Genomic DNA, 11,479 nt, shown 5'->3' with positions numbered 1-11,479 from the left:
ACAAATCACAGTTCCCTGGGATTCTTTGGAAGAAACCATGGCTGTTAAAGTACTATGGGAATGGTGCGGATGTGGGTAGAATCAAAATGTACTGAATTTGCAGCTGTAAGTTGGAGTGATGGCCACAAGTTTATTGGATACCCTTTTAAAATATGGAGGAAAGGCTATCGGGCACCTTAGCTTAATTAAGTAGAACCTCAATGTTCAGAGGAAGCAGTATATCACAAAATATTAGCTGATAAAGAGGATTGCAATGCAGAGAGGATTGTTGGTTTCCTGGAGGTAGCTGACTGACCCCTGTCGTGTTGGAAACAAGCAGGTTGCTGGACCAGGTGAATTCAACTTCCATCAGCCTCTGCTAGCGTAGGCAATGACCAGGGATGATGGGAGTTGTAGTAGCCCAACAATTATAACAACCTGTGGTGGTCTTATAGTAAGGTTAAAGCTTACTGGGGAATGATATACAATGAATTGAAAAGGATGTTCAAAATAACTTTTTGAAAAGGAGAGCAAGAGACAACACAACAGAGCAGTACACATTTTTGTGTGGCATGTAGAAAGCAGATAGAGAAAAGTTTTTCTCTTCCTTTCCATAACAGCAGAACTTCTGGACATCCAATGAAATGGAATGTTGGAATATTCGTGGCAGAGGAAAGGAAACCGTTCTGCATGCAGCGGCTTGCAGGTTTCTGACAGGCACCTGGTTGGCCACTGTGAGAACAGGATGCCACCCTAGCTGGGCTGTTGGCCTGAGCCGGCTGCAGGCTCTTCTAATGTTCTTATGTTACGCGTTTGTTTGTTTGTTTGTTTATTTCATAAAGTGTATACTCTGCTTGATTGTAATTTTTTTAAATAAAAAAGTCAAAGTGGTTCACAGAAAGATAAAACAAAAAAACTGATAAAATCACAACCCCACTTTAAAAGACACAAAAGCTATAATAATAATAATAATAATAATAATAATAATAATAATATATTTATACCCCGCCCATCTGGCCGGGTTCCCCCAGCCACTCTGGGTGGCTTCCAACATAAAATAAAACACAGTAATCTATTAAACATTAAAAGCCTGCCTGAACAGGGCTGCCTTCAGATGTCTTCTAAAAGTCTGGTAGTTGTTTATCTCTCTGACCTCTGATGGGAGGGCGTTCCACAGGGCAGGCGCCACCACCGAGAAGGCCCTCTGCCTAGTTCCCTGCAACTTGGCTTCTCGCAACGAGGGAACCGCCAGAAGGCCCTCGGTAATGGACCTCAGTGTCTGGGCAGAATGATGGAGGTGGAGACGCTCCTTCAGGTATACTGGACCGAGGCCGTTTAGGGCTTTAAAGGTCAGCACCAACACTTTGAATTGTGCTCGGAAACGTACTGGGAGCCAATGTGGATCTTTCAAGACCGGTGTTATGTGGTCTCGGTGGCCGCTCCCAGTCACCAGTCTAGCTGCCGCATTCTGGATTAGTTGTAGTTTCCTAGTCACCTTCAAAGGTAGCCCCATGTAGAGCGCATTGCAGTAGTCCAAGTGGGAGATAACTAGAGCATGCACCACTCTGGCAAGACAGTCTGCAGGCAGGTAGGGTCTCAGCCTGCGTATCAGATGGAGCTGATAGACAGCTGCCCTGGACACAGAATTGACCTGCGCCTCCATGGACAGCTGTGAGTCCAAAATGACTTCCAGGCTGCACACTTGGTCCTTCAGGGGCACATATACCCCATTCAGAACCTGGGAATTCTCCACACCTGCCCGCCTCCTGTCCCCCACGAACAGTACTTCTGTCTTGTCATAAAACATATTACAATTGCCTCCATTTTCTAAGCAACTTGTTAAGGTAAAGGTAAAAGGACCCCTGACCATTAGGTCCATTCGCGGATGACTCTGGAGTTGTGGCGCTCATCTCGCTTTACTGGCCGAGGGAGCTGGCGTACAGCTTCCGGGTCATGTGGCCGGCATGACTAAGCCGCTTCTGGCAAACCAGAGCAGCACACGGAAACGCCGTTTACCTTCCTGCCGGAGCGGTACCTATTTATGTACTTGCACTTTGACGTGCTTTCAAACTGCTAGGTGGGCAGGAGCTGGGACCGAGCAACAGGAGCTCACCCCGTCACGGGGATTCGAACCGCCGACCTTCTGATCGGCAAGCCCTAGGCTCTGTGGTTTAACCCACAGCGCCACCCGCAACTTGGTAGGCTTGCCTAAGCAAGTGTGTTTTTTCACAGGCGCAGGAAAAAAAGAGAGTACAATGAAGACGCCCTCTTGATCTCAATGGTCGGGGAGTTCCGAAGTGCAGACGCCGATCGAGTTCTTACGAATGCGGAATGAGCGTTACGTGGCGCCAAAAGAATAGTGCCAATTCCGCCAATCAAAACGGTCTGCTGTAAAGCAATGGTTATGTTCCCTGCCAGGACCCAACTGAATTTTCCAGGCAGTGAATGCAAAGGAATAAGACAGGACACCACCTATATTTGGGGAGCAAGAGTGGGGCCCCCATTTTGCAGTATATTCTTCGCTTGCCCCTTCGTCCTGCTGGTGTGGAAACTACAAGCCGTGGCATAGGAAGGGGGGTGCGGTGGGTGCAGGTCACCCTGGATGTCATCACTGTGGGGGGCTGTGACAAAATGGGGAAAATACGTGTTTTTAAAATAAATTTAAAAATTGGGCTCACAGCACTTTTGGGGGGGATAAACTAACTCCCGGACCCACTGCACCCCCCCTCCTATGCCACTGACTACGAGCGAGGACTGTGCGTACAACTCTTTAACCTTGTTGATCTCTGTCTGGAACAGCCCTTCAAAGCTCTTTAATTCAAGAGGACTGAAAGTGAGGCACATTATGTTCAGGCAACCAGACTCGGCGGAGGGTCAGAGCACCCAGAAATGACCTGAGAACTGATCACCCTCTGTCTGCTTCAAAAGCCTGTAGCTATTTATGTATCTGGTGCCGAAGGACGGCCAAGTGCTCCCTCTAGCGGCCGACGTCTTAAACCAGTGATGAGCTTGGTGTGACAAAATTTGCCAAAAAACCGAGCATAACTCGGGTGGTGTGTCACTTTGAGGGGGAAAAAACCATAATTTCGCGATATTTATAGTTTAAAGAACAAAAATGTATAATTGTAATATATAACTGTATTTAATATACCCAAAACTAATTATTTAACCTAACCAAACCAAAAAAACCCTTATTTATCACAAAGTGCCCAGAGCTGTTGAGCTTTTTGGGGGGAGCTGCTGACCAAAGTTTTGGAGGTTTTTTTGGGGGGTGCAAAAATTGCTTTGCTTTTTTGGTTTGTTTTTTCTTTCTGCCAAAGTGTAAAAAAAAAAAACCCAGCACAGAACAGGTTAAAAAACGAACGTTGTTACACCCAGTCATCGCCTGCCAAAGCGCCAGAAAAAACAGCACAGAAAGGGTTAAAAACCAATCTCTGGCTACCAGCAGCAGCAACAACAACAAAGGATCCGGGTTTTAACAGCAGAGAAAAGCTGTAGCGTGAGGAGGAGCGGGAGAACAAATGGGGTGAAAGAAACAATAGCACGAATGGGCCGATGGGGCGCGTGCCAGCAGTGAGGGCTCTGCGTGTCAGGTCTGACACGCGTGTCATAGGTTCGCCATCACTGTCTTAAACAGCTCATTGACGCCGGCATATCTTTCTTGCTGTATTTGCTACGCCTGTGATGGAGCTGAGTGATAACAGGTGGGCAGAGAGCAGAAAGCAGAACACCAAGGTGCCATGACTCTGGATGAAGATGTGAGGGGGGGGGCATGCAAAATGTACCAATGGCGGAGGGAGCGGTTGCAAAACAACGTCTTTTCCAAGGAGGCTGTGAGGTGTGAGCAGAGCTTCAGTCTCTGCCACAGGCTGCACAGAGCCACACTGAGGTCCTTGTTAGCCCCAGAGCACCACTTTGTAGGTAGCGCCACCTAGAGGATGTGCTGTGGAGACCAGAACATGCTGCAGAGACAAACCTCAGCAGTCCCCTAGATTTGACGCTGCCAACGAGGGATGGATGAATTTGCTCTCGGCCGCAGAAAATGGCTTATGAACTTGTCTAGAAAGGAGACTTCACCTGTTGCAATCACACAGAGAAAGATGCTTGCAGAGTAAGAAAAGAAGATGTTTATTGCAGGAAGTACATAACCTGGAGAGAACAGTTTCCAGTTCTGACCTCACTAGCTAATCTAGGCAACAAAAAAGCAGCCATTTTTGCTCCTTTCTTCTCAGAAGATAGATTCTATTGTCTTGAGGCCTAAGAGCAAAGTGTGAAAGCTTGCAGTCAAACATAACTATGCATGAGTGCTAGTTAGTGCATGAAGGGGTTAAAGCCAGAGAGGTCTGTTCCTAGACTCAGCTAGGTCAAGCCCTCTCTTCTCCGATGAGGGAGGAAGTGGAGCCTTGTCTTCCTGTCCCCCCTCTCTCTGGGCCATGTAACCCGCCAGGGAAGACATGTCTAAGCTCTGCTCCAAGCTTAGAGCACATGTTTGAAGCCATCTTTCCGTATTTTCAACCCAAGAATATTCTGCCTGTGTTCTCCTTGCTGCTGCTTCGATAAATGCACAAATCTGACCTTTGGATTTGTAAGTAAAGCATTTTCTTAACTTACTTAGCTGTGTGTGGTCTGTTCGTTGCAAGATGGGTAGAAAGAAGTGAAAGCTTTATGCAACTAAATGGGATAAAAGGGTCTGACAACCTATACCTGTATTCTTAATGCTATAATGCTGCTTGACTTTTGTGATGTCTAACTCTGGTACTGGGGGCTCTTTCCTGCTGGAGGGGGAGTCTATCCCCAAGGTTTAAATCCGGGCACCCAGACAATTCTTTTGTTATTCATCCCTCATATGTGGGTCACAGGGGTTCAGATTTTCCTCCCCCTCGAAGTGGGAGGAGGAGGAGGAGGAAGAAGAAGTTGCAAACATGGTGCAATCTGAGGCATATCAGTCTAAACCAGGCATAGGCAAACTCGGCCCTCCAGATATGGATGATTTCGTGGATGATTTGTTTTTAATCTTTGAATCATCGGAAAGCATAACCGGATTTTTTTCGTGGTGCAACACGATACACTCTAGCATTAAATATACTACACATTTTCACACACAACAAATAACTTTCCTTGATACTATTGTATTCAGGGATAGTGTGAATAAGTTAGCTGTAAGATCCTTTAAAAACCCCACGGATAAACCTTCATATGTACATTATAAGTCATATCACCCGATGAGTTTGAAACAGAACTTACCATATGGCCAATTTCTAAGAATTAAACGAAACTCTACTTTCTCACATGACTACCACAGAGATAGCAATAACATGGCGCAAGATTTTCTATCCAGGGGATATCCACAGAAAATAGTCAAATCGGCACAATCTAGAGCATTCTATAAACCTAGAAACAGTCTGTTTGAGAAACATACAAGACAGGAAAACCAGCCGATTACATATGCACTGGATTTCACTCCTTTGGCTTATCCCATCAGTAGAATCATTAAAAAACATTTGCATTTGGTAAAAGATCTACCGGGATGTGCCAGAATTCCACAGATAGGCTATCGTAGAACGAGGAATCTTAAAGATATGTTGGTACACATGGCCATTTCCGATGCGCGCCAGACCCAGAGCAGTATACGGGGCCACTTTAAATGTGGAAGGTGTGCCGCCTGTGAATTAACGCAAGAAATTAAGGAATTTACAATACCTGGTTCTTGCAAACCTGTCCGGTTGGAGTCTTTTACTAATTGTAACTCTCGAGGAGTTATGTATGCCCTACAATGGAATTGTAAATTATGGTACATAGGGAGTACTATTAGACCGGTGAAGGCGAGAATCTTGGAGCATAAAAATCGAATCCTTAATAGAGTTTTGGAGGCGCCACTTACGTCCCATTTTATTGAGCAAAACCATAGAGCTACGGACTTTAAATGGTTTATTCTTTATAAGCACAAACACTCTGGAATAAATGCTGAGGTTTTGGAAAGGAAACTACACCAAAAAGAGGCATTCTGGATACATAGATTCGGATCATTAGCACCCGCGGGGTTAAATCTCCAAGCAGAATTCAGTGCCTTTCTATAAATGAGGAATTTCAAGGATTTGGTGGGGAACTTTTTTATCCTATTCATGAGATTATTAACAGTTGTATATCTTTAAGAGTTGCTGGTGTACTTCTAGCAAGGAGTGGTTGATTTGAAATGATTTACTGATTGAACCTTGTATTTAACCTTGGAAGTAACTGTTGCATTTTCATCAATCTTTGAGGATTGTGAGCTTCGGTAGTCTTGTTAAGCATTTGCACATGAACCTTTGGTGAGTATTTTAAACATTTCTGTACAATGTTTTAAAAAAATGTATAAGTATGTATGGTGCATCATATAAATTTATACAAATTTATTACTTAAGAAAGAGTCCGCCCCCTGAGGAAACCATTCCTGTGAAACGGGAAAGAAGCTGGCCACCCGTCGGATGAGATAAGAACGCATGGGAAGAGATAAGAACGCATGATACATCATAGCACTTTACTATCGGACTTGATTATTGCACTTTATACTGGACCTTTAAGACCTCGAGCGTGAGATTTTGTACACATTTTTGAAACTTCTTGTATATGTGAAGGTTGTTGGTGCATATACATTATGACATCTGAAGCATGCCTCCCAGGGACAAAAACCGCCTTTACAGTATAGTTTTGTTCCCTCCATCAGCGGCCCCTCTGCCCAGGCAGCGTGGGAGTGTGCTGTTGTCTTGGTACCACATGTTTGCTCTCGTTTCTTTAATCTTTCAGGAATGTTGTGTCACCATCTAATACTTCTCTCTTGAGGTGGAGAACAGCGGTGCTGCTCACTCAGCAGATAAATAACCTCACACATTGCCAGGATCCCAAAAAGCAGATGGAACCAGGGGGCAAGGTGACGTCAGGCTCTGCCGTGTGATCGGATGGGCAAGAGGGCAGCAGCTGGCGCAGGTGGATGCATAATCATTTGGGAAAGAGGAGGGAGAAGCAGCTTCCCCGTTATTAATAATTTGCAGAGTCTGAGAATGGTTTAGCAGGAGGCTGGACTGGCGAAGCTTCACTAGAGCAAAGTCAAAATGGGAAGGGAGGAAAGGAAGACGTAAATAATATCTGTACTGCATGGTATTTGTCTGTGTATGACGCAAGCATATTTTCAAAAGATTAATGTGTTGTTTTGGGGTGTGGGGGTGTTAAGGGAGGGGTAGTACCTCTGGTGGGGGTCATGTCCTGCGCCTTCTTGCCAACTTTGGTCCCAACCCTGCACTCAGCTCATCATTTTCAAGATTCTTCTTCTTCGGCGATCACTCGTAGCCGAGAAAGATTGTCTTCCATAAACACAGTTTTAACTACGCGTCCGTAAGTGACTGTGGAGGCCAATTCTGGATCCACATGTCCTTCCACAGTGGGGACATTGGTTTCCGGGTGGGGGTTGATCACGGTGTGGATTTGCCAAGCGTGCCTTCCTCTTAGCACGTTTCTCCCTTGCGTGCTGAGATCGAGTTTCTTCAAAGCCCATTACACCTTTGGTAAATGCTGTTCTCCAACTGGAGCCCTCGCAGGTCAGTGTTTCCCAGTTGTTGGTGTTTATACTACTTTTTTTTTATTTGCCTTGAGACAGTCTTGAAACCTCTTTTGTAGACCACCAGCATTAAGCTTTCCATTTTTAAGTTCGGAATAGAGTAGTTGCTTTGGAAGACGATCATCAGGCATCCGTACAACATGACCAGTCCAACGAAGTTGATGTTGAAGAATCATTGCTTCAACACTGGTGATCTTTGCTCCTTCCAGCACACTGATATTAGTTTGCTTGTCTTCACAAGTGATGTGTAAAATTTTTCGGAGACACCGTTGATGGAATCTTACGAGGAGTTGGAGATGGCGTTTATAAGTGATCCATGTTTCACAGGCATATAGTAAGGTTGGCACTACAATAGCTTTGTAAACAAGCACTTTGGTTTCCCTGCAGATGTTCCAGTCCTCAAACACTCTACACTTCAATCAGGAGAAAGCTGCCCTTGCAGAGCTCAGGCGATGCTGGATTTCGGCATCAAAGTTGGCCCTTGTGGAAAGGAAACTGCCTAGGTAGGAGAAGTGATCAACATTTTCCAATGTTACATCACTGAGTTGGATTTGTGGCGCTGCAGAGGGGTTATTTTGTACTTGTTGGTGCAGCACTTTGGTTTTTTGGATGTTGAGTGATAGGCCAAGCTTTTCGTAAGCTTCTGCAAAGATATTTAGGATGGTTTGGAGCTCATCCTCTGAGCGTGCACACACTACGTTGTCATCAGCATACTGAAGCTCTAAGATGGATGTTACGGTAACCTTACTTTTTGCTTTCAGCCTGTTCAGATTGAAGAGCTTTCCATCTGTTCGATATATGATTTCTACTCCTGTGGGGAGTTTCCCTTTGACAAAGTGTAGGATCATGCCAATGGAAATAATGAATAGAGTTGGGGCAATAACACAACCCTGTTTAACACCTGATCCCACTGTGAATGGTTCACTTTGAGAGCCATTGTTATCTGCGACTGTTGCTGTCATATTGTCATGGAGGAGCTGAATGATGTTTACAAATTTATCTGGGCAGCCAATTTTCAGAAGGACAGTTTTCAAGATAACCCTCATTCCAAGTCTGGCAAGTCTGGGATTATAATCGGCAATCAGATAATGTTAATATTTGTTACTTGGACTTTGTTTATTTAACCCATGTACTCATTCTATGTGTCTTCTTTAAAGCTTCATCTTTTAATTTTTTGTCTGTTGTTGAAACCCTTCTCTCTGTTTTCTTTAAAAACTTTACCAAGAAAAGCGAGATGCTACCCACAACAACAGATTGGCAAATACAGATGTTAAATTATATAAGATTGGCAAAACTGACCGATTCAATAAGAGACATACCTGTGCAAAAAGTTACAAAAGAGTGGAGTGTGTACAAAAAATATCTTAAAATATACTATCCAAATAACTCTCTACTCATGGATATCAAATGATGTTTGAGAAAATTAGAAATGATTGGAATGGATAAGAAAAGGAAAAAAGGATACTGTTAGTAAGAACCTGTGAAAGACAAGATAGATAAAAATGTATAACAAAAGTGATGGGAAGTATCTGTGTACAAAGGTAATGAGTGTATATATTCTGTATCTTTTCTTTTTTTCCTAGAGGACAGACTTGGTTTGAATGTTTTTTTAGATAAGGCTTTATAGCTTTTTTCTTCTTTTTCTTTTTTTTCCTTTTCTTTTTTTCTGAATTTGTAACTTTGTGTATTCTTATTATGTATATTTGTGTTTTTATTCATCGTGCTTTTAAACAATAAAATTAAACTTTCTATTGAAAAATAAAAACTTTACCAAGAAACCCCACACTTTTACCCTCTTTGGCGTTGTCCTGCCATTGACCTGCTCCTGCTGCTCTCTTAGAAGAGGCCAATATGTCGTAATCCTTGTTGAAATTAACAGCCGGGCTATTCTGGTAGGAGATGCTCCAGATGACATTTACGGGTCCTTTGCTGACAAAGGTCTCGGCACGCCGTGTTCCAGTGATTCTCTGAAAAGCTGCCTATGGCAGGAGGGAACAGCTGCTGCAACCCACTCAAAGATCTCTTCGCCCAGGTACAGCTTCTCCTCCGAGACAGAGGCTGCGCTCCATGCTCATTGTCCCACAGCCCCAGCGCACATTCCTGACAGCGGAGGCTTGTGGCCGTCTTGCGGGCTCTGCAATTGCCTGATGGGGTCAGAATGTTCCAAAGGGGCAAAGTGTGCTGCAGAAAAGAGCCACACACTGGACTCTGCTTTCCATGGAGTTGCCTCAAATGATTAATTTATTTCCCTCTTACTCATCAAGCTCCCCTTAAGTTCTGTGAAAAAGCTAAGAATCTGGAGGGCACCTTAACTTCCTGAATTCCCCACCCACCTCTGGAAGTTCTCCCGACCTGAGATACTTTCCAGGCTCAATTGGGCAGGATGATTGAATTGGCTGAAAGTACTGAATCCCCGCAACGCAACGGGGCGAGCTCCCGTTGCTCGGCCCCAGCTCCTGCCAACCTAGCAGTTCGAAAGCACGTCAAAGTGCAAGTAGATAAGTAGGTACTGCTCCGGCGGGAAGGCAAACGGCGTTTCTGTGTGCTGCTCTGGTTCGCCAGAAACGGCTTTGTCATGCTGGCCACATGACCCGGAAGCTGTCTGCGGACAAACGCCGGCTCCCTCGGCCTATAGAGCAAGATGAGCGCCACAACCCCAGAGTCGTCCGCGACTGGACCTAATGGTCAGAGGTACCTTTACCTTACTGAAACTTTGGTATGCAGATAATGGCTTGTGAATGTGCTCAGGGAGTAGACTTTACCTGTTGCAAACACACACATGAGAGAGGAGAGAGAGAGAGAGAGAGAGAGAGAGAGAGAGAGAGAGAGAGAGAGAGAGAGAGAGAGAGAGAGATGTGCAGATCCCCCAACTGTCCCACTTTAAACGGGACATCCCAGATCGCAGAAGCCAATCCTGGCTTCTGTTTCGATCATGGAATTTCCCGTTTTGTGGTCCAGCACTAAGACTCTCACTCTGGTGATTATTAGCAGGACATTCACTGCCTTCCCTGGTTCTGATTTAAAGGAGAGGTAGAGCTGGGTATCATCAGCATACTGGTGAACACTCAGCCCAAACCCCCTGATGATTTATCCCAGTGGCTTCATATAGATGATAAAAAAGTGTGGGGGAGAGGATGGAGCCCTGAGCCTCCTCACAAGTGAGCACCCAGGGGTCCAAACCCTTATCCCCCAATGCCACTTTCTGGACACAGCCCAAGAGGAAGGAGTGGAACCACTGCATAACAGGGACTCCCAGTTCCCCCAACCCCCCCGAGATGGTCCAGAATGATACCGTGGTTAATGGTATCAAAAGCAGCTGAGAGATGCAGCAGAACCAGGAAACAGCTTCTACCTCTGTCCCTAGCCCATGGGAGATCATCAGCTAGCATGACCAAGGCGGTTTCACTGAGCTAGGACCCTTCCCGCTTAAGGAAGGCTATCAGCCATCTCCTGGTATTGCTGCTCGCTGGAATTGACAAATACTGGGCGTTTTTCTCCCAGAAAAAATGGAATACAAATTTCAGCACTAAGCTTTGGCAAAAGCTAGAGAGAGCTTCATCCGTCACATGACTCATTCCAGAGTCAGCAAAGCCTCTGCTGTCTCCGGCGCAATGAGCTTCTGGAGTTATTTTTAGCGAGCACCTGATCCTCAATATAGACATAAACCCTTCTAAAAATAGCCTCATTAAGGGAGTGAGAAACGGAGTTTAGTCCCTCCCCCTCCTGCAACCCCCCCAACACTTGGGCACCGTTGGTGCCCCCCCTTAATTTAGGACCCATAAACCGGCTTCGGACAGCAGACAGGCCTAGAGATCCTCTGGATCATGACAAACGGATCAACATTACCAAACAGGTTGGACAGTTTTGTAGCTGAAGTCAATGGAGAAGAGTGAAAACTGAACTTAAGCA

The 11,479-nt window shown here is 45.1% G+C and overlaps 1 long non-coding RNA gene across 1 annotated transcript; it reads left to right on the top strand.

The window, feature by feature from the left end:
- Window positions 1–6,571: 6,571 nt before the first annotated feature.
- LOC148683719 (uncharacterized) lies at window positions 6,572–8,474 on the top strand. Its single transcript, XR_015946823.1, has 3 exons — window positions 6,572–6,942; window positions 7,958–8,073; window positions 8,332–8,474. It is a non-coding gene; the product is annotated as an uncharacterized LOC148683719 (long non-coding RNA).
- Window positions 8,475–11,479: the final 3,005 nt, after the last annotated feature.

Source organism: Zootoca vivipara, chromosome 13 (assembly GCF_965207765.1).
Source record: "Zootoca vivipara chromosome 13, rZooViv2.hap1.1, whole genome shotgun sequence".
NCBI lineage: Eukaryota > Metazoa > Chordata > Lepidosauria > Squamata > Lacertidae > Zootoca > Zootoca vivipara.
The sequence above is the reverse complement of the archived record's forward strand: the minus strand, read 5'-3'. Positions and strand labels throughout refer to the sequence as shown.